The sequence below is a fragment of the Xiphophorus couchianus genome, chromosome 4 (genome assembly GCF_001444195.1).
Source record: "Xiphophorus couchianus chromosome 4, X_couchianus-1.0, whole genome shotgun sequence".
Lineage (NCBI taxonomy): Eukaryota > Metazoa > Chordata > Actinopteri > Cyprinodontiformes > Poeciliidae > Xiphophorus > Xiphophorus couchianus.
The window spans coordinates 5,353,118-5,376,230 of record NC_040231.1 but is presented as its reverse complement, the minus strand read 5'-3'; the positions used below and the strand labels follow the sequence as shown (position 1 = coordinate 5,376,230).

Genomic DNA, 23,113 nt, shown 5'->3' with positions numbered 1-23,113 from the left:
CCACCCTCACTTTTCAGCTGCTGCACCAGCAGCTTTGTGGCTGTCAGTGCTGGGACTTGCCAAATTCAATGGTTATAATGAGTTAGTTGGGAAGGTGAACGGAAACGCATTCTATCAAGCGAAACAAGGAGGCTGTAAGATCTATAATTCAGATCTTTTAAATTAAAATGTCAGATTATTAAAATTATTGCCACTGTTAAATCCCTTAAAAGAGAGCAATGTATCGTTTTCAACTAGCAAGATGCGCAAACTTGGATATTCCAACACAGCATTGCAGCAAGTTTGGCACAAAAGCATGTAAAGCCCTCCTTTGAGGAACTGAAGAGCCTAACGCATTGAAAGAAAAAAATCGGTTTCATCTTCTCATTGTATAAAAATGAGATGTGGCATTCTAAATCTATTCTGCACAAATCCAACTTGTGAAGATAATAAATCTTTTAGGATGAAACAAAAAGCACAAAATGTTGCATTATGTATTACTTGCTTTGCAGTCACATTTTGATTTTGATATTTGCACAAACTTGTTCACATGTTTAGCATTTTCCCTCTGGGTTCTAAGGGGAATTTGGAATCTTTTATGTGCAACAGGATTAGACCAACCCAGTGACAAACACAAGCATTTGAATTTGCATTTGTAGAATCAGACTAAATAGTTTCATGTTTAGAGGACAGGGATTCTCAGAAAGTAAAAATATTGTTTTCACAGAACTCCTTTCCACTACCTATTTATTACGCGGCATATTTCTACTAATAAAATACATATTTGTTTTCAAATTGGTCCCCCTTTACATAGGACAACAGAATAGAAGAGATCATAATGCAATACAAATAAATAGGGTTGGGTTGTTGATTAGACAATTGCAGATAATTTCCAGTTAATTATATGAATATAAAATTGAAAAGAGTGTTAAATATGAAGTGGTACGGAATCTGGCGAGACCTACAATAAAAGACAAATAGGTTCCCGGCTACTGATGTCTGATGAGCTGAGTACCATCCTGCTAATTGATTCAACACATTACTGATTCATTACATTTGCATACGTTTGTTGCATGTCTGCTTTTCAACCTCGTTGGGGTGATGTTATAACCTCACAGGCCATCTGGGTCTGTGGAGACCTGGCTGCAGACAAAGCACCACACAGATATACGGATAGATGACAAGTCTGATGTATCAGTGTTTGAAATTATCATAAATCTTGACTGCTGTGAATATATTTGCATACGGCTAAACAGCACAAGCATAGAAAGCAGCAGGCCATCTTATATTATCTTGATACTAAGTTAAAGCACTCTTTCTTTTGTAAATGCTGATTATGAAATGATTTATTGTTCTGCCTGCTGTCTGTCTTTTAAAACTTGTTTTAAATTCTCAGTTATTTTCCTAGGTACTTAAATCAAGAAGCTGGTAAATAACTAAGAATTTAATTATTTCTTTTAATTTAATTACACTGAGACCAGTCTTATTTTGGACTGCAGCTTAAAAGACTCAGGACAGAACTGTTTTTCTAATTGCAATATGTTTACAATTACATTTTTATGATGTGAACATTAACTGATTTTATATAATATCTCAATAATGACCACTTAAACTTGAAAATCCAGAACTCTATGGCACAGTTACACCTACCAACAGGTTCACAACAGAGAATACATAATAGAGCTAGGATTTCCACCAGCACTTATTTTGTTAAGAAACCAATTTTATTAGCAGTCCAACACATTTTGTGACATGATGGACACTGAAACTGGCTGTGTTTCACTATCCACTGTGCAGTTCTGCTCCATCTTGGCAACAGTGCTCAGAGTGCTTGGGTGTGTGGGAAATAAATCTGCCACAAGAAGCTGCTGGGTGTTGCTGACTTATCAGTATGAGATTCTTTAATAAGATCTGGCATTATTAAAATTATTTCAATAACATAGCTTTAAGAAACAACATCTATTTTTGTCTGGGCATTTTTGCAGTTCAGGGTTATTTTCTTTTACAGAGGCCATTTCTAAACTATGCCTGTCTATAACCAGGGTAAAGTTGCTTGCCAGCTGTCACATGCAAAATTCTGTGTCATGCTTAGAGTGGTTGTGCTAATCACATCTGTTGTTTTTCACTAGCCATTTAATCTGGACATAATTTTTATCAGCCACTTAACTCCATTGTGTAGATTAGTTTGGTCGGCCGCTTTAAAAACCAGAACTAAAAGCCATTTTCCTATTTTTTTATAAGAGTGGCTGGTGGTTCTGTCTTCTCTGTGGCAAAGCACTGCTTTCATTTACTGGAGTCGAGATAAACACATAATGGTGTTGATATAATGCTGTTTGTGTCTGGTGTATGAAATGCTAGCTTTTTTTTTGATGAAATACCATGAAAAATAGGAATGAGTAACCTAAAATTAATTCTGCTCTGTGAAAGTGGCAGCAGCTTAAACACTTTTCTTTTTCAAGATGATGAAAGTAAATCAGCACCCTTGGAGAACTGCACAGTAACACTGTCTTAAGCCAGTACATAATAGATCCAGGTTTTCATCATTCCGATGCCACGGATAATACTACCTTTGGCAGAATTTGTAAGGTCTTATAAGATTTACTCTCACTGTTTCAGATCTGGATTGTTTAAAAACAGCAAAAGAAAAAAAATATATAAATTACATCTTGTTATACATTTCTCTTGGTTTTTGATAGAAACAAAATGCTGCCTGAATACCGTTGGTGCTTAGAAAAATAAAAATAATGGTTAAAAAAGGCCTTTTTTGTAGCTATGAGGTGCAGGAATAAGACCATAGGAGAATTCCTGATTTATTAAAGTTGAATGCTTGAACATATATGCCAGCGGTTCATTTACGTTTTCAAAGCAGTCTTGATTTATTGCTTTTTATAAGGGGCAAAAGTATGGGGAAAAAATCTAAGGCATCTTACAAATAGGTTGCTTTGTGTTGACAGTAAATATGCAGGCTAGGAAACAGAAACTAGGCCAGTAAACTTGTGGAGCAATGCAGTAACAGCCTATTCAGCTAATTCATTGTTTAGTACATATTTCATGTTGATTTAAATCGGTTTTGGTTCTGATTGTCATATAAATCTGTAAAGCTCCCTAATAGGTACAATCACAGCATGTGCAGCCATGTATATTTTCATATTTTAATGTGACGTTAATTCTATATATTTCTAGAGTGCTTTGTTTTATCATTTTACAAAACAAGACCAGGTAATGATCCAACAGAGGCGGTACACTTGACCCTCTGCCCTGGTCTAAACCTTGGGCGCTTTCAGAAAAGGCAAAGGTTAAACAACAGCAGCGATCGATGTGAGCACAATTGTTTTCTTCAAAATCTCTGAGCATTTAGAAAACCAAATTAATTTTCCTCAGATTTGAATGAAATCTATTTGATTAAAAATGAACAGATTTGAGAGCAATCAATTTGCCATCTGGAATTAGAGCCAGATGGACAATAACTGGCTGCTCCAAAAGCAACAGTAGAGACAGTTTTCAATTTAGCATCAGTTATTATGCCTAAAAATGGACTGAAGACTTTATTTGTATTTATTGTCTTGTCTGACGAGAGCTGGGATACAATTATCAACAAGCAAGCAACTTTATTTCATAGACACTTGTCACGGTGAATGCCTTTATTACATTCCGTTTTTCCATGTATTTGTGAAATGAATATGGATTTTAATTTTTTCTAACTATAGAAAGATAAAAAAAATAAAATCTAAGACTTTGAACATTGTTATATTAGCATTTATTTTAGGTCTTAGTTTTAAAAACTCATTGAATTAAGTTTTTTCTAACAAAAATACAGTTTTTAAGCTAACTCTGCCAAAGTGTCAGCCTGGGCTGCATGGTGCATCAGTTGTTTGAACTGCTCCTTTACAGCAAGAAGGTCCTAGATTTGAATTTCCGCCTGGGGTCTTGCTACGTGGCATAGAAATTTGTACCTTCCCCTTGTGCAAGAGTAGGTTCTGTTTTCCTTCCACAGTCTAAAAATATGACTTTGAGGTTTATGAGTCTGTCTTAATTGTCCTTGTGTATGAGTGTACACATGGCTGTTTGTTCGGTGTATCTCTGTGTTGCCCTCAAAGGCTGTATGATGCTCCTACAACATAAGTGTTATAGGAGCAGGATATATAGACAGTAGAAAGGAAAGGAAAGATACGCTGCATTGTTGTATGCAGTTTTTACACAAAAAATGTCTAGTGTGCATTTGTATTCAGCTTGCTTTACTCTGATGCCCCTAAACAAAATCTGTCCTGTCAATGACAGGCTGCATTGACAGGACACCTAAATCATAAGTGCAGTTTAATAGAGAATGCTGGTGAAGAAACAGCATCACAAGGACCAATGCTCAAACCAGAACAGTTTGGCATACAGGTATGAGGAAGGTTAAGCAATAACTCAAGTTTTGGACATCTCAGAGACATCACTGACGGTCACAGACGATGGATGAGAGCAAAATAAAACATGCGGCAGACAACTAACATTCCACATCGATCTGAACACATGATTGTCATTTGTGGTTGTGGAAGCATCATGCAAAGGTTTTTCTTCAGCAGGGACAGTGAAACTGGAGAAGTGGAGAATGAGGTGAGGGGTTCCTAGAAATAAAGCCTGGGCCACAGTGGATCGGTTAGAGTAAAACATGTTCATGTTTTCGGAAGGTCTAGTCAAATTTCAGAACCAAATCCAATTAGGAATTTATGGTAAGGCTTAGAATCTTATATTCACCTACATAATACCAAGTATTGACTCAGGAAGGTTAACATCCACATTTGCACAATACTTTTCAGATTTCCATTATGTAAATATATAATTTCTTTCATCTTCAAGCTTATGCTGAACTTTGTGTTCTTTTCTCGGTTATAACACATATCAATTATAAAAGAGTTTCTGTTTTCAAGGTGAGAAAACAAGAAAAAAGTGGTATAAATATTTTTGCAAGACACTTTGTGATTCACTGGAGAAAAAATAAATAAATAATAAATTATCGACTCCTTTAAAATCAGACTACAGAGTTTTAGGATATTCCAAAAATCTACAATTTGATGACAAACTAATAAGTCAAACATTTTACCTTCTTTTTTTAAAAAAAATTTCTGGCAAATAGGGGGACAATTCTTTTTCTGATCAAGGCAGTATACTTTGAAAATAGTTATTATGTGTACTTTTACTTTTGTGCCTTTATTAGTTGCAATTGGGCAGCACAGAAGGGAGACAGAGCAAGAGGGTAAAGAGACACCTTTCAAGTGTTAATTCAATTCCTATTCACGTACCATCTTATGGTGCCTCCATTATGATAATTGCAAAGGCTAAATAATCTGCAGGGACCTCCATGTTCAAATGCACTTTGCAAAGGCTCTGTCTAGTCTCTGCAAAGGGATTAAGACAGGATGCCCTGGGTGGCAGACTGGCTGAATGCGAGGGTGCACTTAGTATTCGTGTCACTTCTCTGGCCCACCAATCTGCTCCCATGACTGAGCTTCAAAAAAGAGATTTGCAGGATTGGCAAACTGTAAGTGGAAGGGCATCACAGTGGAGTTTAGGCTCATTAAACTAAATGAAAACATGGCAGGCTGCACAGTGGCGCAGTTGGTAGCACTGTTGCCTTGCAGCAAGAAGGTCCTGGGTTCGATTCCCGGCCGGGGTCTTTCTGCATGGAGTTTGCATGTTCTCCCTGTGCATGCGTGGGTTCTCTCCGGGTACTCCGGCTTCCTCCCACAGTCCAAAAACATGACTGTTAGGTTAATTGGTCTATCTAAATTCTCCCTGGGTGTGTGTTTGTGTGTGAATGGTTGTTTGTCCTGTATGTCTTTGTGTTGCCCTGTGACAGACTGGCGACCTGTCCAGGGTGTACCCCGCCTCCCGCCTGGACCGTAGCTGGGGATAGGCACCAGCAACCCTCCCGACCCCATTAGGGACAAGGGTGCACAGAAAATGGATGGATGGATGGATGGAAAACATGGCACCATGCAGTATGTTAGTATGACTCAGCCAGTAGTGACAATCTTGTTGATTGGCTCCACACATACTGTATAAACTAAGACTGTACTGTAAAACAATTTGTTTTTAGCATTCAGAAAGCTGAGGAACACTGCTAGCAAACACAATGGTAACGTGCGAGAAACACACAAAGCCTCTGTTCTAAATAGGCAAGATGAAAAAGTATGTGAGGTTAGGAAGGTGATAATACACAGCACTGGGTGAATAATACACACATCCTTTATCCAGCCTATTTACACTAGTTTGACACATCGTTGATTTAATACGAGAGTTGAGAATGTATCTCATCATGTTTATTTGACAAATGGATTTTTAAATGTTTACTTAGATTTCACATCTCAGCGTTTTCTTCTTCAATTTATGATCAACTAAAATTATTACTTTTTACAAGATGTGGAAGGTGGGGATGATCTTTTAACAATTCAACACAAGCAAATTTAAAGATTTTGTGACCATGGATGGATGATAACTGAGTCAATTTGCAATTTTTCAACATTTCTGAAATCTCTGCCTGTCTGTGGCGTCATAGTAAGAATGAACACGGTCATACAGCTGCAAAACCAAGATGCTGGTTTCTAGTGTTAGTGCTGGATGACAAAACTGTGTTGCATTAAATATGACAAAATAGCACAGTAGCTTCAATGGCCAGACTTGGCAGAATGCTACTCCCTCCAAAATGCGGAGTGCTTGAAGGGATTAGTTCACTGAAGTGTCCTCTGTTCAGTCACAGCTATTTGCCAATGCATTCCAGCCATTCTAGTTTGCAAATTGACTTAAAGCAGAAGTTGCAGGCAGCTGCTTTTCCTGCAGCTTTTGCACTCACACTTGGGGTGAAAGAATACTGACACCAAATGACATCATACACATGAAGTCATTTGTTCTTTTTTTTAATATTGCTACCCATAAGAGAAGCTGCTACCTCTCATGAAATCCTTCCCATGGATCTTGTCCTGGTCATAGGTTATTCAGATGTCGTACTGTAGTTGTTATGGTGGAGTCAGATTGTGATTTCTGATGCACAGTCAAAAGCAGCTAAACAAAATTTGTATTTTAAATTTAAAGTTGAAATTAAATTTTTCACCTCAATCACTTCTTTATAACTGAGAAATCAAATTACTATCAGAATATTTTGGCTGATTTTTTTCTAGCAAAAAAAGTATAGTATAGTATAGTACATCTGTACTGGCTGTATAGATGTTTTTATTTCCTTTTTTCCCCTTTGAACTAATTAACACATTTGTTGAAATATTGTACAGTTATAGAAATATTTTTTTCAGTAATTTTCATATAATGTGTATATATATATATATATATATATATATACCTATTTTTTGCATTTAAAATTATTTTCCTAAGAAGCAAGACACTGGACATTCCTATATATTGGGCAGTATATTGGGCACTGGGCAATCCCTTTTATATATATGAACATATATATAAGATATATGTTTATATTTTTGCATAAAAATAGAAAAAAATCTTTGTTTTAAAACATTTAAATATACAGTATGTTATAATGGAAAAATATTGCATTTAAATTCAGATAATTAGATATGATTCCTATATGTATTTTGTAAGTCAGAATTGAGGAAAAAATAAAGATGTAGTGACATTTTAACTCCTCAAATGCACTTTTTTATACCAACAGAATAATTTTTACATTTTCAAACTTGAAAAAGTTTTCTTACATTTTCAACTAAACGCACTGGCTTAAAGAGAAAAACTAAGCTCTCACTTTCCTTAGTTGTCAAACTGATAACTGAAGCATAAATGCATAGCATGTTTGCATGTTCTTGTGAATACGTGGGTTTTCTCAGGTACTTGAGCTTCCTCCCACAGTCCAAAAATATAGTTGTTAGGTTAATAGGTTATTCTAAAGTGCCTTTAGGTACCGTATGAGTTCATGTGTGTGTATGTGTGTGTTGCTCTATGATGAGCTGATGACCTATCTCTGACCTCTGAGATAGGCACCAGCCCTCCCATGAGTCTTCAAGGATAAGCAGGTTTAGAGAAAGGGTGGATGGATAGCTTTAAAAATAAAGAGGAAAAATATATGTTGCTGCTCTGATTCAACATGGGTGAATAATTTTAGTGCTCAGACTTCTAGTCAGACTTAAATCTGTATGCACTCTGAGGCCAGACTGCAGCACTCATAATCATGTTTAGAGTTTTACGAAATGTCCAAGATGAAAGCTATGAGGCAGCACTGCTGCTGTACAGATAATGGCTTTTCCTCAAATGAATTGGCCTCTACAGAATCGTCTAAAAAGCATGTTGCCTGTAATCAGAGAGATCCCTTAAAGAGCAGACTGTGTAGACTGTGTGCACCTGTGACTAGATATCTATTTTTGGAAATGAAAGAATAATATGATGTACTAAATAATGCATTTAAAACAAATTGAAGTAATAAAACACTAGCATGGTACAGAGAAATAGGTTCTTTTGTGCTATTCTTTCGTAACATATAAAAACCCATAGATGGTATAAGTGCGAAAATCAATGGTTATAGAATTGAAGTAAAACAAAATCGACTAAGAAACTCAGAAGGGAATTTCAATTATTTCTTTTATGTATTCCACCAATAAAATTACTTCAATACCAAAACAGTTCACATCAGGTTTTTCACAACTTTTCTCATTGATTTAGGTCAGAACTTTAAAGTCCTTCCATCCATCCATCTCTTTAAGCGATTTAACAGGTCTAAGAAGGAAACCCAGACATCTCTCTTACTTGCGACCTTCCTCAGCAGTGCATGGAGGATCCTGAGACCTCAGGGTAGAGGAAATGTATATTTCATTCTGTAAGTCCTGAGTCTTCCTTACGGTCCTCTCCCAGTGTTACACTCTCAGAATATCTAAATAAAGTTGTCCAGGAGGATTCCTGGACATTTGACTGAACCATGCAGAGAGCTCTGCTCAGAATAGTTCACTAATTTAGATTTAAGGCAAAGTCTTACCACCCTATGGAGGAAGTTTATTTCATTTTGCATTTGGCATTATTTGTTGTGGTCATGATTCAAATCTAATGGCGTATGGGTGAGTGCTAGAGCGCACATGAGCAAATAAATGAGTTCCTTCAATAAGAATAATCACTGGGACCATGCTTTTGCTGCTACCACTACCTGAGATGATTATTCACCCCTCATTTCATTCTACCATAAATTGTGGACATGTTCATATAGGACCTCTAACAAAATTCACTTTTTTTTTCCAATGTCCAATCAGCATTCAAAAATAGTTTTGCTCTCACTAATAGGCTGAGTTATCCTGACAGATTTCTATTTCAACTCTTTGGTCAAATTTAATTATACTGTCATATAGTTAAACTATACTGTTGAACTGTACTGTCATATTAGTAATGGGAAACTACCCATGTAGTTTATCTATATCTTGATACTAACCATGCCAGTATTATCTTTCCAAAAGCAGAACGTAATAACCCTTCATGACAGCTGAGTTTATTCTTCTGTTTAGAATACACCTAAAATGGCATCTTTACATTTTCAGTGGTAATGTCAATCTTATAGATGGAGAAATAATAACGCTGCATCATAGCAGCTGTGATTGGTTGACTTAGTTTTTTTACTACATTTGGTGAATGTGTTTGTGTGCCTTTTTTTCAAAAAGAATTTAAATAGCTTAGAGAGTGTTTTTGAGATGACTTTACTGGCCAAGCGCTTCGAGGTGGATCATGTGAGAGGTTACATGTTGATGAGGAAGATCTTCGACCATGTAGAGGACTCTGCAACCCCTCAAACCACTCAAATTGTTAAACAAGAGAACATAGAGAAAATGTATTCTGACAGTACTAAAATTACTTTGCTACAGGGGATTTCTGCGGATTTCACCACAGGAACAAAACTATAGAGTCAGGGAACACATTACCAGCAAACACACTATTTAAGGATGTGGGTCTTTATTCTGAAGACGCAACCAAGTTACGATCACAGTCACAATAGAAAGTTGTTATACAGCTAAAACACATACCATTTTTCCCACTGTCTGACATTAAACTAAGTTAAAGTTTTTCGTTTTGAGATCAATTAGGATTAAAAAGATATTTCTACTTGCTAACTGCCAGAATAATGAGAACACTAATGATCTTGATAACCTTGGCGTTATAAGGGTCTAATAGGCTAATTCACGACAGTTCAGTACAATTTAGTACACCTCTGGATGTTTTAAAGCTACATATCTTTCTTCCAGAAAGCCACAATCACTGCTTTTTGCTCAGCCTTCTTTTTGTGACATCAAGGAAGAATCAAAAGAAATCAGGTACAGTGTCAGGAAGTGAACTGTGGAGCTCAATGAGTCTGAATCATGCTTGGATTCCATTTCCAGATGCCTGATGGTGCCATGTCCATCTGTTCAAACAATTACCTGCAAGTAAAAAACAGCATGGGAATGTTCTGCCATCACACTGGTCAGAAAAGAGATAGGTTCAAAATGTGTGTGGAGAAAAACCCCCGGAAAAGAAGCAAACACTGTTTGAAGCTGATGAGAGAATGCCAATATTCGCAGTGAAAGGAGGTCTGTACCAATATGGGCTGAAAGGCCACTTGGGGGAGAGGGGGGAAGGCTCCAGTTACTCTAAATTAAATATAAAAAGTCAAACTTTAGTTTTCAAATTTACATGGGGGAACAAAAAAAACCTAAATTTTGGGGAAAAAAATGTCATGTTCTGATTAAATGTTTCATTATACTGACTGTTATTACATTTACAGAAAAAAAAATTAACTTTGCCAGCCTGAGAACACCTGAATCATTGTGATGTATATAAAAAAAATATATACGGAAATACTGAAGGAGAATCTTAAAGGGTAACTGTTACCTTCAGTTGTATATCCTGTATATCCAACATGATTCAAACAAAGTTTGACTTTGTAATTTAACTCTTTGAAATTGGGCCTTAGCATTTTAATACCAGTCACATGTCAAAGAAATTCCAAACTCTCATCACTTATCATTTATGTCCTTTTAACTTTCACACAGGATTGACTGTAACTGTTTTATTTATTTGCTTATGATGTACAGTACATACAATTCATCATATACAAAATCATATATTTAGGTTCAATCTTAAATTATAGATTAAAACTCAATTAGTACGTTGCTTATTTTTTTACATCACTACTATAACGATCCAATTGCTATACTTTAGCAATTTCTAAAGCAAAAACTAAAACAAATTGTTTTCAATTTGTTACTGAACTCATAATCCAGCAACACCAACAATAATCAAAGTTCCTTTATGGTCTATTAAAGAACAACATTTTTAAATCTGTATCTCTAACACTGAGGCAAAGACTGACATTGAGACTTACTAAACACCATGAAAGGACGGATGAACAGAACAGATGCCTGTCTCTAATGGTCAAGGTTGCTGCTTGAATAAAATATAAAAAAATACTGAATCTCCAATCGATTCTCATACAATTCTCTTTTCGCTCTTTCTGGGGAGAGCAGGGTGTTGGGTCATCTTCACAGAGGATGTCCCTGGAGCTGGTGGTGAGTCTACGGGGAATTGCTGACTTGCTCAAGGACAGGACTAAAGCTGCTTGCTTGTTACAAGTGCTTATATTTTGTGGTTACAACTTTCTCTGAATATTTTCAAAATAAATTTGCAACACAAAAGCAGCTAGTAGACCTTTACTTCAACTGAAACAAGAAGCAGCTTATAAAGATGTCCCATTATACAGACAGCTTATTCACCTGGGCCTGTATATTGAACAAGAGAATAATGGGTACTTCTCACCATTTCACTTTAAGTATATACCTGCCATGGGCCTCATATTCTCTTATGGTTAACCACCAACCACAGGTACCTATTACTGTCTCGGAGTTGCAATGGTTTATTCCGAACAACGTTTTTCAATGTGATATATGTTTTCATCCGTATGTGCAAAATTGTGGTACACAATACTGCAATCATTAAGCAACTCTTCTATTCTATTGCAGTAACTTACAGCTTAAAATTAAATTCCCTTTGTCCAGATTGCTATAATTATCCCGGTGAGCAGAAGCTTAAGGTCTGTTTAAAAATAACCACCATCCAATAAATTTGGACTCAATAAATGAAAGCTGAAGAGCAGATGTTTTCTCACTGAAGTGATTTTAATTTTCCTTTTTTCCTCTCTCTCTCCACTTTTGCCCCCTCCCCTTTCTGCTCTCTCTGATAATCTGCTTCGATTAATCAGCAATGAATGCATGATGCTTAGTGGGAAATTGTTATAAAATCAATCAGAAATCAAAAGTAAATGCAAGTGGAAGCCTATAATTTCCTAAAAGCTGCTTTCACACTGTGCACACATTTTGCCATAAAGCCCCAATTCTAACAAGAGGAAGACAAAACATCAGCATTTTGCTGTACCATTGTTCTTCGAGTGCACATATTTGTTGTATTTTTGCAGCATGAGCAAGACCTAGATAATCATTAAGACTTATTTTGATGGTAGAAAAGGTAGAGCATTTTATCATATCGTGAGCCAGCTGGTGTACAGACTAGCTGAGCTTGTGCTGCACAGAGGACTGGGCTAGTTTTCTCTCTGCTAATAGCTGATTGATTATGTGTAGCCAGTGTTGACAGCACACAGTAGGTAGTCCATTTTTGGTCATTACTTGTTCATGACAAAAAGTCTTAGCTGGCAAGCTAATAAGTTCTGGTGATGTTTATTTCCTATTAAAACATGTTTAATTTTTTCTTTTGTCCATGTTTGTTATACAGTCCCGACCACATTCATCAGCACCCTTGGTGACGATGTGCAAGAAGACTTTAAATAAATTCATTTTTATCGCAGCAGCACAGCTCCAGAAAATTGTAGAAAAGTCCAGCCTCTCATTTAAGCACATTTGCAAAGAGGTGGACAAAGTAAATAAGTTAAATTTGTTATTTGCAAAATCGGTAGTTGGCAGTTATTGGCATTTCTACTAGTAATGCTTCAAAGAACCTAATTTTCCTGACAGGAAGTGCTGTCCTTAGTTTTCTACAACATTGCTGAATATCAGAGCATAGAGAGAGGGATCTTTGACCTTCTTCTTTGTACAGTATCTCCCAGGGATGGCCCATGTTTGTTCACACAGCCCAACACATTGTCATTTAAAATCTCTGGGTAATTTAGAGTTCATGTTGATGCATCCCAACAAGCTTTAGGCATGGCAAAGCAAGTTTATTTGTACAGCACATTTCAGAAACAAAAAACTTGTGGAACACAATATGGCTTGTTGTGCTTCTCACAATATTCCGTCATTCCCTCATCGATGCACGCATTAACACATTGATGGTGGTAAGCTGTTACATTTTGGCCAGAGATGCCCTGGGGCAGTCTGACAGAAGCAAGACTCCCATGCGTGGGTGCCACCAGACCCTCTGACCACTATCAGCAGGCAAGGGACACAACCACTGAGACAAATGGAGTGGGGATTCGAACCGGCAACCCACCGGTTACAAGACAAACTTCTACCAGCATCGTCATTTAAGTGAAGTGAAGTATTTTACATGATGAAATCCCAAAATATCAAACAAACAAAATGACACTGCAGTGACATGGTAAAAGAATGTAATACAAGTTGGAATACAGACTAAAACTAATGATATTTCAGTTAGTAATCCAAACCATAACCAAGATTTCTTATTTTAATTTTGAAATGTTAAAGCTGGATTTTTGTATCTTTTTTTGCCAAATTGTATTTGAAAATTAATTTATTTTAACAATGTTTTTTTTGGGGGGGTGCCAATAAATGTGAGTGACAAAGCATCTTTATGTTGCGTATGTTTTGATGTCAAAACTGTCAATTCTTCTCTTGTGGATGAAAATTAAATTTCATGTGTAATAAAAACACTAATTTGACCTATTTGAGTGAATTATTTGCTGCTTTTAATTGAGAAAAAATAAATATGGTTATAACAAACATATATTCCAACACTTAAAACATTAACCTTGAGTTCTGTCTCAGTAGTGAATATAGTCTGGAATTACTTTCACATATAAGTAATTATTCGTATTCTATGTCCAACCCTGAAGTAATTGTTTACATGAAGCAAGTTGTTTTTTCTCCCAGGACCTTTATGGTCCCATTCAGACATCCAGCTTACAACTTGATTACTTATCACACACAATATCTAAGTAAATGTGAGATTAATCTCTGTCTTGTTTCATTGTTTTATGTCAGTATTAATTTAACCAAATAATATACAGTAAGCACCTTCGATGAGCACCTTTTTAATCCAATTTAAGTAAATTGCCTCCTCCGTCTTACTCAGCTCTCCTCTTCCATTTGATTTAACCGAACAAATGAATAGAAGCTCCTCAACATGTAGATGGCATAATATTAGAAGTCAAGTACTTTGAGAAAAGCAGTTGCTACATTTAAATGAAAGCTGAAAAAAATAATGAAAAATAAATAAGTAATTGTGTGATATATGGATGAACAAATGATACTTCTTTTAGTTTTTCCCATGTTATTTCAGAATGGATGAATGAAAATATTTAAAAGTACTTTATTAATTATCTTTACATAGTTAGATGGAAAATGATTGTTTAAATCAAACAGATTTAGACAATCTGACAGCAAACTGTTGTTTCAATTTTTCTAAACAATTGTGGTCTGAGCTGCAAACAGCAGCTCAGACCACACTATTAACAAACTTAAAATATGTTTAATAGTTTTTTTATATATAACTTTCAATTATGTAGATAAAGGGGCAAAATATCACGAATCTGAAGTATTTTAAGTATGTTCCCCACAAGTAATGTAAGCATAACAAGCATGATTTGGCAGCTACAACATAAAAATGTATTAAAAGATACAACAATTTAATAACACGGCAAGCTTAAACTTTGACCTACGTGAAATATGAACTTAACTGTTATTATGGAGTCAAATTTGCATGCATATTAAAATGCTGTGTACAATATTTCGGTTTTCCTCAATCCATAAAGCATATGACAAAAATGAACGCTAAGACACCACTGGGTTATTACATCCAGGGTGATGAATACATTTATTTATATGTAGTTATATTTGTATTACTATTATATCTATTTAGAAGACATAAAAAATAACAAGTTTAAACCCATACAGTATGATGATGTTAAGTCCAATTATGAAAACATATATGGCTGTTTATTTGCAAAATGCTACGTAGCATTTCATAACATTCACTCCCAACAGTTTGGACCTGGGTATGTAGTTCACAGTGGTTGTTTTTCCTAAAACAGCTGCCAGCTGTAATTCAGATCAATTTTCTGTCCAGAAAACCAAAACAATGACCTGAGGGAGGCTGCAGTTCAATGAGAGTTCCCCGTTGTCAGCAGCTCTTGTCACATTATACAAACAAATTCTACACACTCTGTACATATGGCAAGTAGCCATAGTAACGAAACACTGCCAATATGTTGCAGTACAGCAACTACAGGTTTTAAATGTTTCAAATGAGTTAAAAAGAAATTAGGGCTAGGTTTGCTGAAATATAGTAACAGAGTTTCAGCCAAACTGGAGAACCTTTCCTGACTAACTTGACAAATTCCAAGTACACTTTCATGAGCAAATGTGATAAAAAAGCAAATGACTAGCAATGTACTTTTTAACATGAGGTTAGTTTGATGCAGCTGGAATTTTTTAATTAAACTTCAATTTGATCATCTAGATCAGCGTTTCCCAATTCCGGTCCTCAGGCCTCCCTGCTCTGCATGTTTTAGATGTGCCTCTATTCCAGAGCAGCTGATTCAAATGATTGCATGACCATCAAGTGCTGCAGAAACCTGTTGATCACCCATATATTCAATCCAGGTGTATAGCAGAAGAGAAACACCTAAAACATGCAGGGCAGGGAGGCCTGAGGACCGGAATTGGGAAACGCCGATCTAGATTATTTCTTTTAGCCTCTTGAGCAGTTTTAAATATTTACAATTATTTCAAACATATTAGCTTTTGTGAAATTGTTTGTAAAGTTATCTTTACTGAGAATTTTCCATAGATTTTACTTTCGCCACCCTTTGGAACTGGAGACTATTCAGTGATTCATTGGGTGAAAATCACCATGGACATGTTTTCTTTCTATCACAGCAATGACACATATAGACAGGAAAACACATTTACACCTACGGGCACTTTAGACTCTCCAGGTCACTTAACTCACTTGTAATCGGACTGAGTGGTGCTAGTATATCTAAGTGCATGCCATTTCTCTCTCTCTGTTCAGAAGAAATCAAAAGTAAATGTTTCCTTTTTATTTATTTATTTTGTTTTACAAATTTCTCTAGCAAATTTAGTTGGTAGTGACATTAGAAATATGTACTTTCATTAAAAGAAAAAAAACTAAATCAATGAATTTATTTTTCTTAAAGGCCTACATAACTAATTTACACAGAACTGTATTAATTAGTTAGCAGAACATCCACTAGCGATTTTTCAATGTTTAGATTTTATGTTATCACTGTTTTAAAAGGGTGGTATTATGTATTTTCCAGACACATACAGTAACATTTAATTGCACAATTAAGTAACTATGTTACCTTCAGTTATTATAAAAACACTGCGCACATTAAACATAACTTTAAAAAAATTTACTTCATAATTTGATGCCTTGAAATTGGGCCTTTGTCTCTTTAAGTAGCTTGTACTCTTTCCAACACTCATCAACATCAGCACATCATCTCAGCAATACTTCTCTTTATGCAATTAACATACATTTTTATAAGCGTTTGACTGAGAAGTTTGTATAAGCTCAGCAGATGCGCAGTTCCAACAGGTGTTTGCTAATTGCTGCTGCCGCTAGTCCAGATCAGTGCTCTGTAGAACAGAGACTCAGATGGAGACTGCAGCTCTAAGGAGGAGCTTTGTCGGAAAAGGTAAAACCGAATGGCTGCCATGGAATATTCAAGGATTCCACAAATAGGCATAAAAGAATCTAAGCAACATTCCAGATATGTTTTTGATGGGAAAATATTACAACATGATATAAAGTAAAAAAATAAAAATATAAAAAAAGCTAGATTTTAGATAATATCCCTCTACTTTCCATTGCAAATTTCGTTTTGACATTCACACCCGAACAATTTGGAAGACTCATCAATATATATATAAATACCGTATTTTTCGGACTAAAAGCCGCCACTTTTTCCCCAGGCTTTGAACCATGAGGCTTATAGCCCGGTGCGGCTTCTCTGTGGATTCAACCATCAGGGGGCTCTTTAGCAGGAAGTGAATCATTGGAAGTCAAAATTGGAAATCAAATAAGAAAACAGTAATTTTCATTTAGAACAGGCACATGCTAGCAGCAGGCACGACGGAGAAATTTCTTCAAACTCATCATGGGAACTACACAAAGAAAAATGAGTGAGGGGTATCGATTTGGCAGTACAGGAGGGAAATAAGAGCCGCTGCATGTAAGCTCTGCGTGAACGAGTCCATGGATTGGCGTTGGAGACGCAAGGCTGCGTCCTTAATAGCAGATTTATTAAGGACGCAGCCCTCTGCTGCGTCATTGTGGAAAACCGAGAGCGGCGAGATACCAGCGGCTTATATATGTACGCTTCCAGTTTTTTTCAAAAAAATTGTAGGTGCGGCTTATTGTGAGGTGCGCTATATAGTCCGGGAAATACGGTATATAATATTTACTCCTTCTCATTGAGTAAAACATATCTTAATTAATTAACATAAGTAGCACACTATCCAGATACTGCAGTAAATAAATAAATAAAATAGATGCTGCGACACCTTTCTAGTAGCCCATTAGTGATGACTGTTACACATTCTCCTGCATCACAGATTGCCAAATGCTGTTTTATAAAACCCCACGGTAACATACATATGTGCAAGGTGTCATTTTGAGTTTGTACTGGAACAACATCAGACGCCAACAGCAAGAGCTCTTTTCATTCTGAAGTGTTGCCTTATGAATAAAGCATGTAAGGAGGTGGATGTTTAGTGGTACGACTTGAACACTGGAGTCATATGAGCTGTCTTCGAAAGCAGACTCACGGGACAACGCTTTTATCATTTTGTTTTCATTTAAAGTTTGTGCAACACACTGTTGCTTTGGGTTATGCCATTTAGTTTGTTTAAAGAAACAAAAAGTTTTAATTTCAAAAAAAAAATTTTGTTTTAAATTATTTCAGTCAAAATAAAGAAAGGCAATGGAAGTTACTGTAGATTCTGCTTATGAAGGCAGGCTCATTTAGCTTCTTCTAGACTGAACCCACAGTGGCTATAAAAAGTTCACACACTTGATAAAATGGCAGGTTTTGTTATTCTAAAAACCTTTTCCACATGAAATATGACATTTTATCTGTAGAATTCAACAAGACAGCAGAAAAATCTGTTTGTGAGGAAAGTATAAAAAAATAAAAAAAGGTGTTATAACCTGATTACATAAGTCTGCCAACCTAAACTAACACTTTGCTGAAGCACATTCTGATTCATCTTCAGCATTCAATCTTTGCAAGTTCACACCTACCATGATTATATTAAATCTAATTAGCCTGAAATAAAATTCAGCTTTCCTTATTGTTTTTTTTTTCTTCCTTTTCCTGGTTTATGTGGCTCTGAAAGTTCAGGCCTTGTTCCATCAGTACACCGAGATTTCAGGCCTGATCACTACTTTAGCTGTAATAACTGAAGCTGCGTGCTGACTCTTGATTGATCCTCTTTAAGTCCACGGATAATAACTTCAGTTTTGCCTCTGTTCAGTTGGAGAAAGTTATGACACATTCATGCATCGATTTTTTCTATGCATCTGTTCAGTGTTTGGATGGGCTCGGAATCGCCTGGTGACATTGAGCTATGTATCATCTGAGTAGCTCTGGTAACTCACTTTTGTTACTTGCTACAATCAGAGCCAGCAGAAGCATGAAGATTTTAATTAAGAGTGGCCCCAAGATGGAGCCTTGGGGAACCCTGCCTGCGACTTCCGATGAAATGCATATAGGGGTAGTATGTGTTCACAAGTCATGTCATTAATTTTCTTAGTCTATTTAAACACCCGGATCAAGTTTACTTTCAGTTCTCTCTTATGAAATGCAAAACTTGACAAAAGCTCTTCATAACATGTGTTATAGCACATGTGCTCGCTGGTGGATGAACACTGGCTCCCACCATTAGACAATAAACACACCAAAAAGAATGTATTGCAAAAATCTGCAAAGCAGGTGAGAATCTCTGTGCTTTTTTAAAATTTGTCAAATTTTATTTTGATGGAAGCAGTTAAAGGGCATGTTAAAGTTAAGCTTTGGAAAGTTGGATCTGAGCATATGAGTCGAGGAAGCGATGTGACATTTAATCTTGATGGGTATTTTGGTGCAGTATATGGTCCAAAAATATTGCACCACACAGGTACTGTATATACATGCTGTATCAACATTTATATGCATGTATTGGCATATAAATGCCAATACAGAAATCCCTGCTCTGTAACAGCATCTTCCAAGTCCTCCAGTTTGCGGTGGTGTGCACAATCTGTGCCGAGTTACAAAAAATTTGAGGTGCAGGACTGGGCATCAATTTGCAGGTGTTCAATGTGTAAATTCAATGCATCAACTAAAAAATCTTAGCTTTAATTTCATGTCAGTAGCAGCAAGAGTAACTCTCTCACGCCTGGTACACATAGCACAAGGTGAAACACTGTATGATATTGAACAGTTTTTAATATATGTTTCTTTCCAGAAGATCTCTTTATTTCATTTCTACTATACGTAATAAATGTGACATTAAGAAAAAGTTTTGAATTTTTTTTATCATGATTCTATTTTTTAAAATAACAAAAGACATGGTTTTAAACTGGATGGCATTAATTTTGACTTCCCAAATATAATATCTTTCTTTGCCTGTGAAATGTGAAGCATGCAAGAGCAAATAGTAGAACCTGACACAGGTAAGTGGTGAAATATGCAAAATAAATCTCATATAATCTCTTCAGGATTTGTTGTGTTTAAACGACCAGTAAGGTCAAACATGCTGTGCTGCGCATGGGTAATTCCACGTTACTAATATTTTCCCCACAATTAAAGACATAGAATTTTGATGTTAAGTATTCCAAGCACATTTAACACATTGTCTCTCATGGGTTCTCTCTGCATGTCTGCAGCTGCACTTCACCTTAATCCTGGAAGCTTTTTCCACTCTCTTTCCTCGAAGCACCTTTCTCCTTCTCCCTCACTCCCTCGAGAACCACTATCCATCTCCCTCTATCCTGGAGCCTTTCTCTGTCTCCGTCCCATTCTCTACTCTCATCACTAAATAATTCCTTACAGAAGAAAATCTAATCAAATCTCAGTGAGAGTGAGAAACGCTGAGAGATGGGGAGAAATTGTGTGTGAATCAGACTTGGTAGAAGAGGGTAAAAGGGACAGAATCTGAAAGCAGCATTGGCAGTGTGTGAGAGGGTTGTAGAGTGACAGACTTGCTAGTGCATTAGCAGTCAGAGCACTTAGTATGAGGAATCCATTCATTATTCATTAGCTAATTCACCATGTGTAGTAATTAAAATGAGAGCTTGCTCTAAAATGGAATGAGCTATGATAGACTGGTTTTCTATGTACAATATTTAAAGGAGCTGTTTTTTTCAGTGCTCATGCTTCAGGGCTTTATAAATCATGTTTTCATATTTAAATGCCTCAGCTTGCTTTGAGGACTGTTTTAGTTCCATAAGTGCACGGGGTAACAGTTTTCTCACATGAGAGTGAATCCAAAATAGGAAATGCAAATTTGCAACATGGCCTATAAATAACATACAACACATAAATAAGAAACTGTTGCACCTATTTTTTATTGAAAATCTAATGAATTTTTTTAATTAAGAAGATAAATTAGAATTGTCAAATATACATTTAGTAATTAGCCAGATGCATCAATTTACATATATTTTTTTTACTAATTTATTTTGTAATGTGTACAAGTACTGTATGTCATAAAAACACGTACCTATAATGTAATTTAACCCATGAATTTGGTGGTGATATTTCAAAAAGCATTAATAATAATAATAATAATAATAATAGTTTTTAATAATTATTAGCATTAAAAGTATAGTTTAATTATTACCTCCCACCATTCAGTCTGTGTGGGGAAAAGGACAACAGGATTGACTGTTGTGCCCTGCTTCTGATAGCTATACTGATGAAAGGTTGGAGCCAAAATAATCACACTAGATGTCTGTTGGTAACACTTGCTTTTTTTATTGCAACCATTAGACTAATAGTCTCGCTATCAGATGTAGGATAAATGTGGAAAATTTAATTTTTTGTATCCCTATCAAGGAATACAGATGCAGACATGTCACCTTCCAGCACTAATCACTAGTTTTGGATCTAAATGAGATTTTTTTGTTTACATGTTTAGAATAAAAGACCTTTTGAGAAGAAGATGCAGGGTGCCATATAGCAACTGCATCATGTGTGGGTTGTTTTCTGTAGTGTTATGAGACCTGATAGCAGAGAAGGCCGAACATTAAACTATAAATGGGAACACAGATCGGTCCTACCTGATCTCACAGACTGTATGAAAGAAACCCATTTTCATTAGCATTGCTTTGGGCTCTTGTTTTCACTAGTTGAAATTAACAGCACCATAGCAACATGGAAAATTAAAAGTCAATTAACAGCCTGGTTGTGGTGGACACACAACTGCTGAGGACATATTTGGTCGGTCAATTTAGGAGACAAGAAAGAAACTTTCAAATAATTCCCTGAGCAAGGAAGGACATAATTACCATGCCTTTCAAGCACAAAATTAAAAGCGCTCTTGTATCTGATTTCCCCCCCCGTAGAAATGTGACTGCATCTCCTGCCAACAAAAAACAAAAACTCTAATGGTCCTCTTGGTTTCCATTCTTACAACACACTACTTTATTTAAATACTATCGTGCCCTTGTGAAAGATAAATGTAAAATGTGGCAGGCATTTCTAACAGAATCGGGCTTGCAAACAATGCTGACACAAAGCTAATCTTGTTGCAGTCATTTTCCCTGTTAACATTCCTTCTCTTCACCATATGAGCTCATTTATATGTGTGCCCAGTGATTACCCTGCTTTACTCTTTTCTGTGTTGCCATGTTACAGAAAAGTGACTGTAGCTTCTCACATAGTAACTGACGACTGTTATCTGGAGTTTTTGTATATCCTTCTTTGCAAAATAACCCAATTTCAGTCAGCTTACATGAAAAACATCTGTGAGCAGTAATTTCCTAGTCCATCTACAGATTCTCAGATTCATTTAACTGAATCCATATATGCTTTATACGTAGATCCCAATTGAATTAATACTGAATTATGTTGCTAGAAATGAAAAGTTATTGTACCTTAGATTTGGACTTTTACTGTCCCATTCCAAATTATGAATGTGCTTCTATCTAGATCATTCTACTGTAGCCCTGATGTAGGTTTGCTGAATGGTGAACCTGAGGGAGGGGGTCATTTTACTGAAGCTATGTTTCAGTAAAGTATCATCCATCCATCTATCCATTTTCCTACATCCTTGTCCCTAGTGGGGTGAGGAGGGGTGCTGGTGCCTATCTCAATCTAACGTTTCGGGCGAGAGGTGGGGTACACCCTGGACAGGTCACCAGTCCATCGCAGAATGGATCATAATCTGAAAATCTTAATAAAATACACTGATGTTTCTGTTTGTAAGGTAACCCTAGGTGAGAAACTACAAGCACTCTGAATACATTTGGAAGCTTTGTAAGTTATTTGGTCAGCCTTTGTTTCTTTCCAAAGAAATAGAAAAGCATAAATGTTGTCCATCTGCAATGCTTTGAGAGAAGTAGCACTGTCACAACTGCCACAGGTAAGACCCATCAGTATGAAATCAAGCTAGCTGTGATTGACATAGGTGAAACAAACATGACTCTTTAAACTATTCTGTCAGTGTGGTAGACATTTGATTCTTTAACCAACATTGGCAAATAATCTTAATCTTCTGTGGCTCTTCAGAGGTTAAAGTATTTGTCTTTTTTCTTTTGGTGTACTTTGATATTGAGTCTGCTTTTGTTTAACCTACTTGTCAGTTTAGTCTCTTCTTCATCAGCAAAACTGATGTAATAACTTGAAAAGTCACTAAGAAAGTAATTTTGCCTGGAGTTCTGAAATGTGCTCATCACCCCAGCAGAAACAGAGGACTAAAAGAAC

At 36.2% G+C, this 23,113-nt stretch overlaps 1 protein-coding gene and 1 long non-coding RNA gene across 2 annotated transcripts in view; one reads left to right on the top strand and one right to left on the bottom strand.

Annotated features, from left to right (window-relative positions):
• The window catches only part of LOC114143633 (leucine-rich repeat-containing protein 4C-like), a 49,252-nt gene that overhangs the window by 6,948 nt on the left and 19,191 nt on the right, over window positions 1–23,113 (bottom strand). The gene's annotated exons all lie outside the window — the stretch shown is intronic.
• Window positions 1–23,113, top strand: part of LOC114143634 (uncharacterized) — a 24,974-nt gene extending 1,861 nt beyond the window's left edge. Inside the window, exons 2-3 of the long non-coding RNA XR_003595285.1 lie at window positions 21,305–21,312; window positions 23,102–23,113. This is a non-coding gene — a long non-coding RNA (uncharacterized LOC114143634). The remainder of the gene's footprint in view (window positions 1–21,304; window positions 21,313–23,101) is intronic.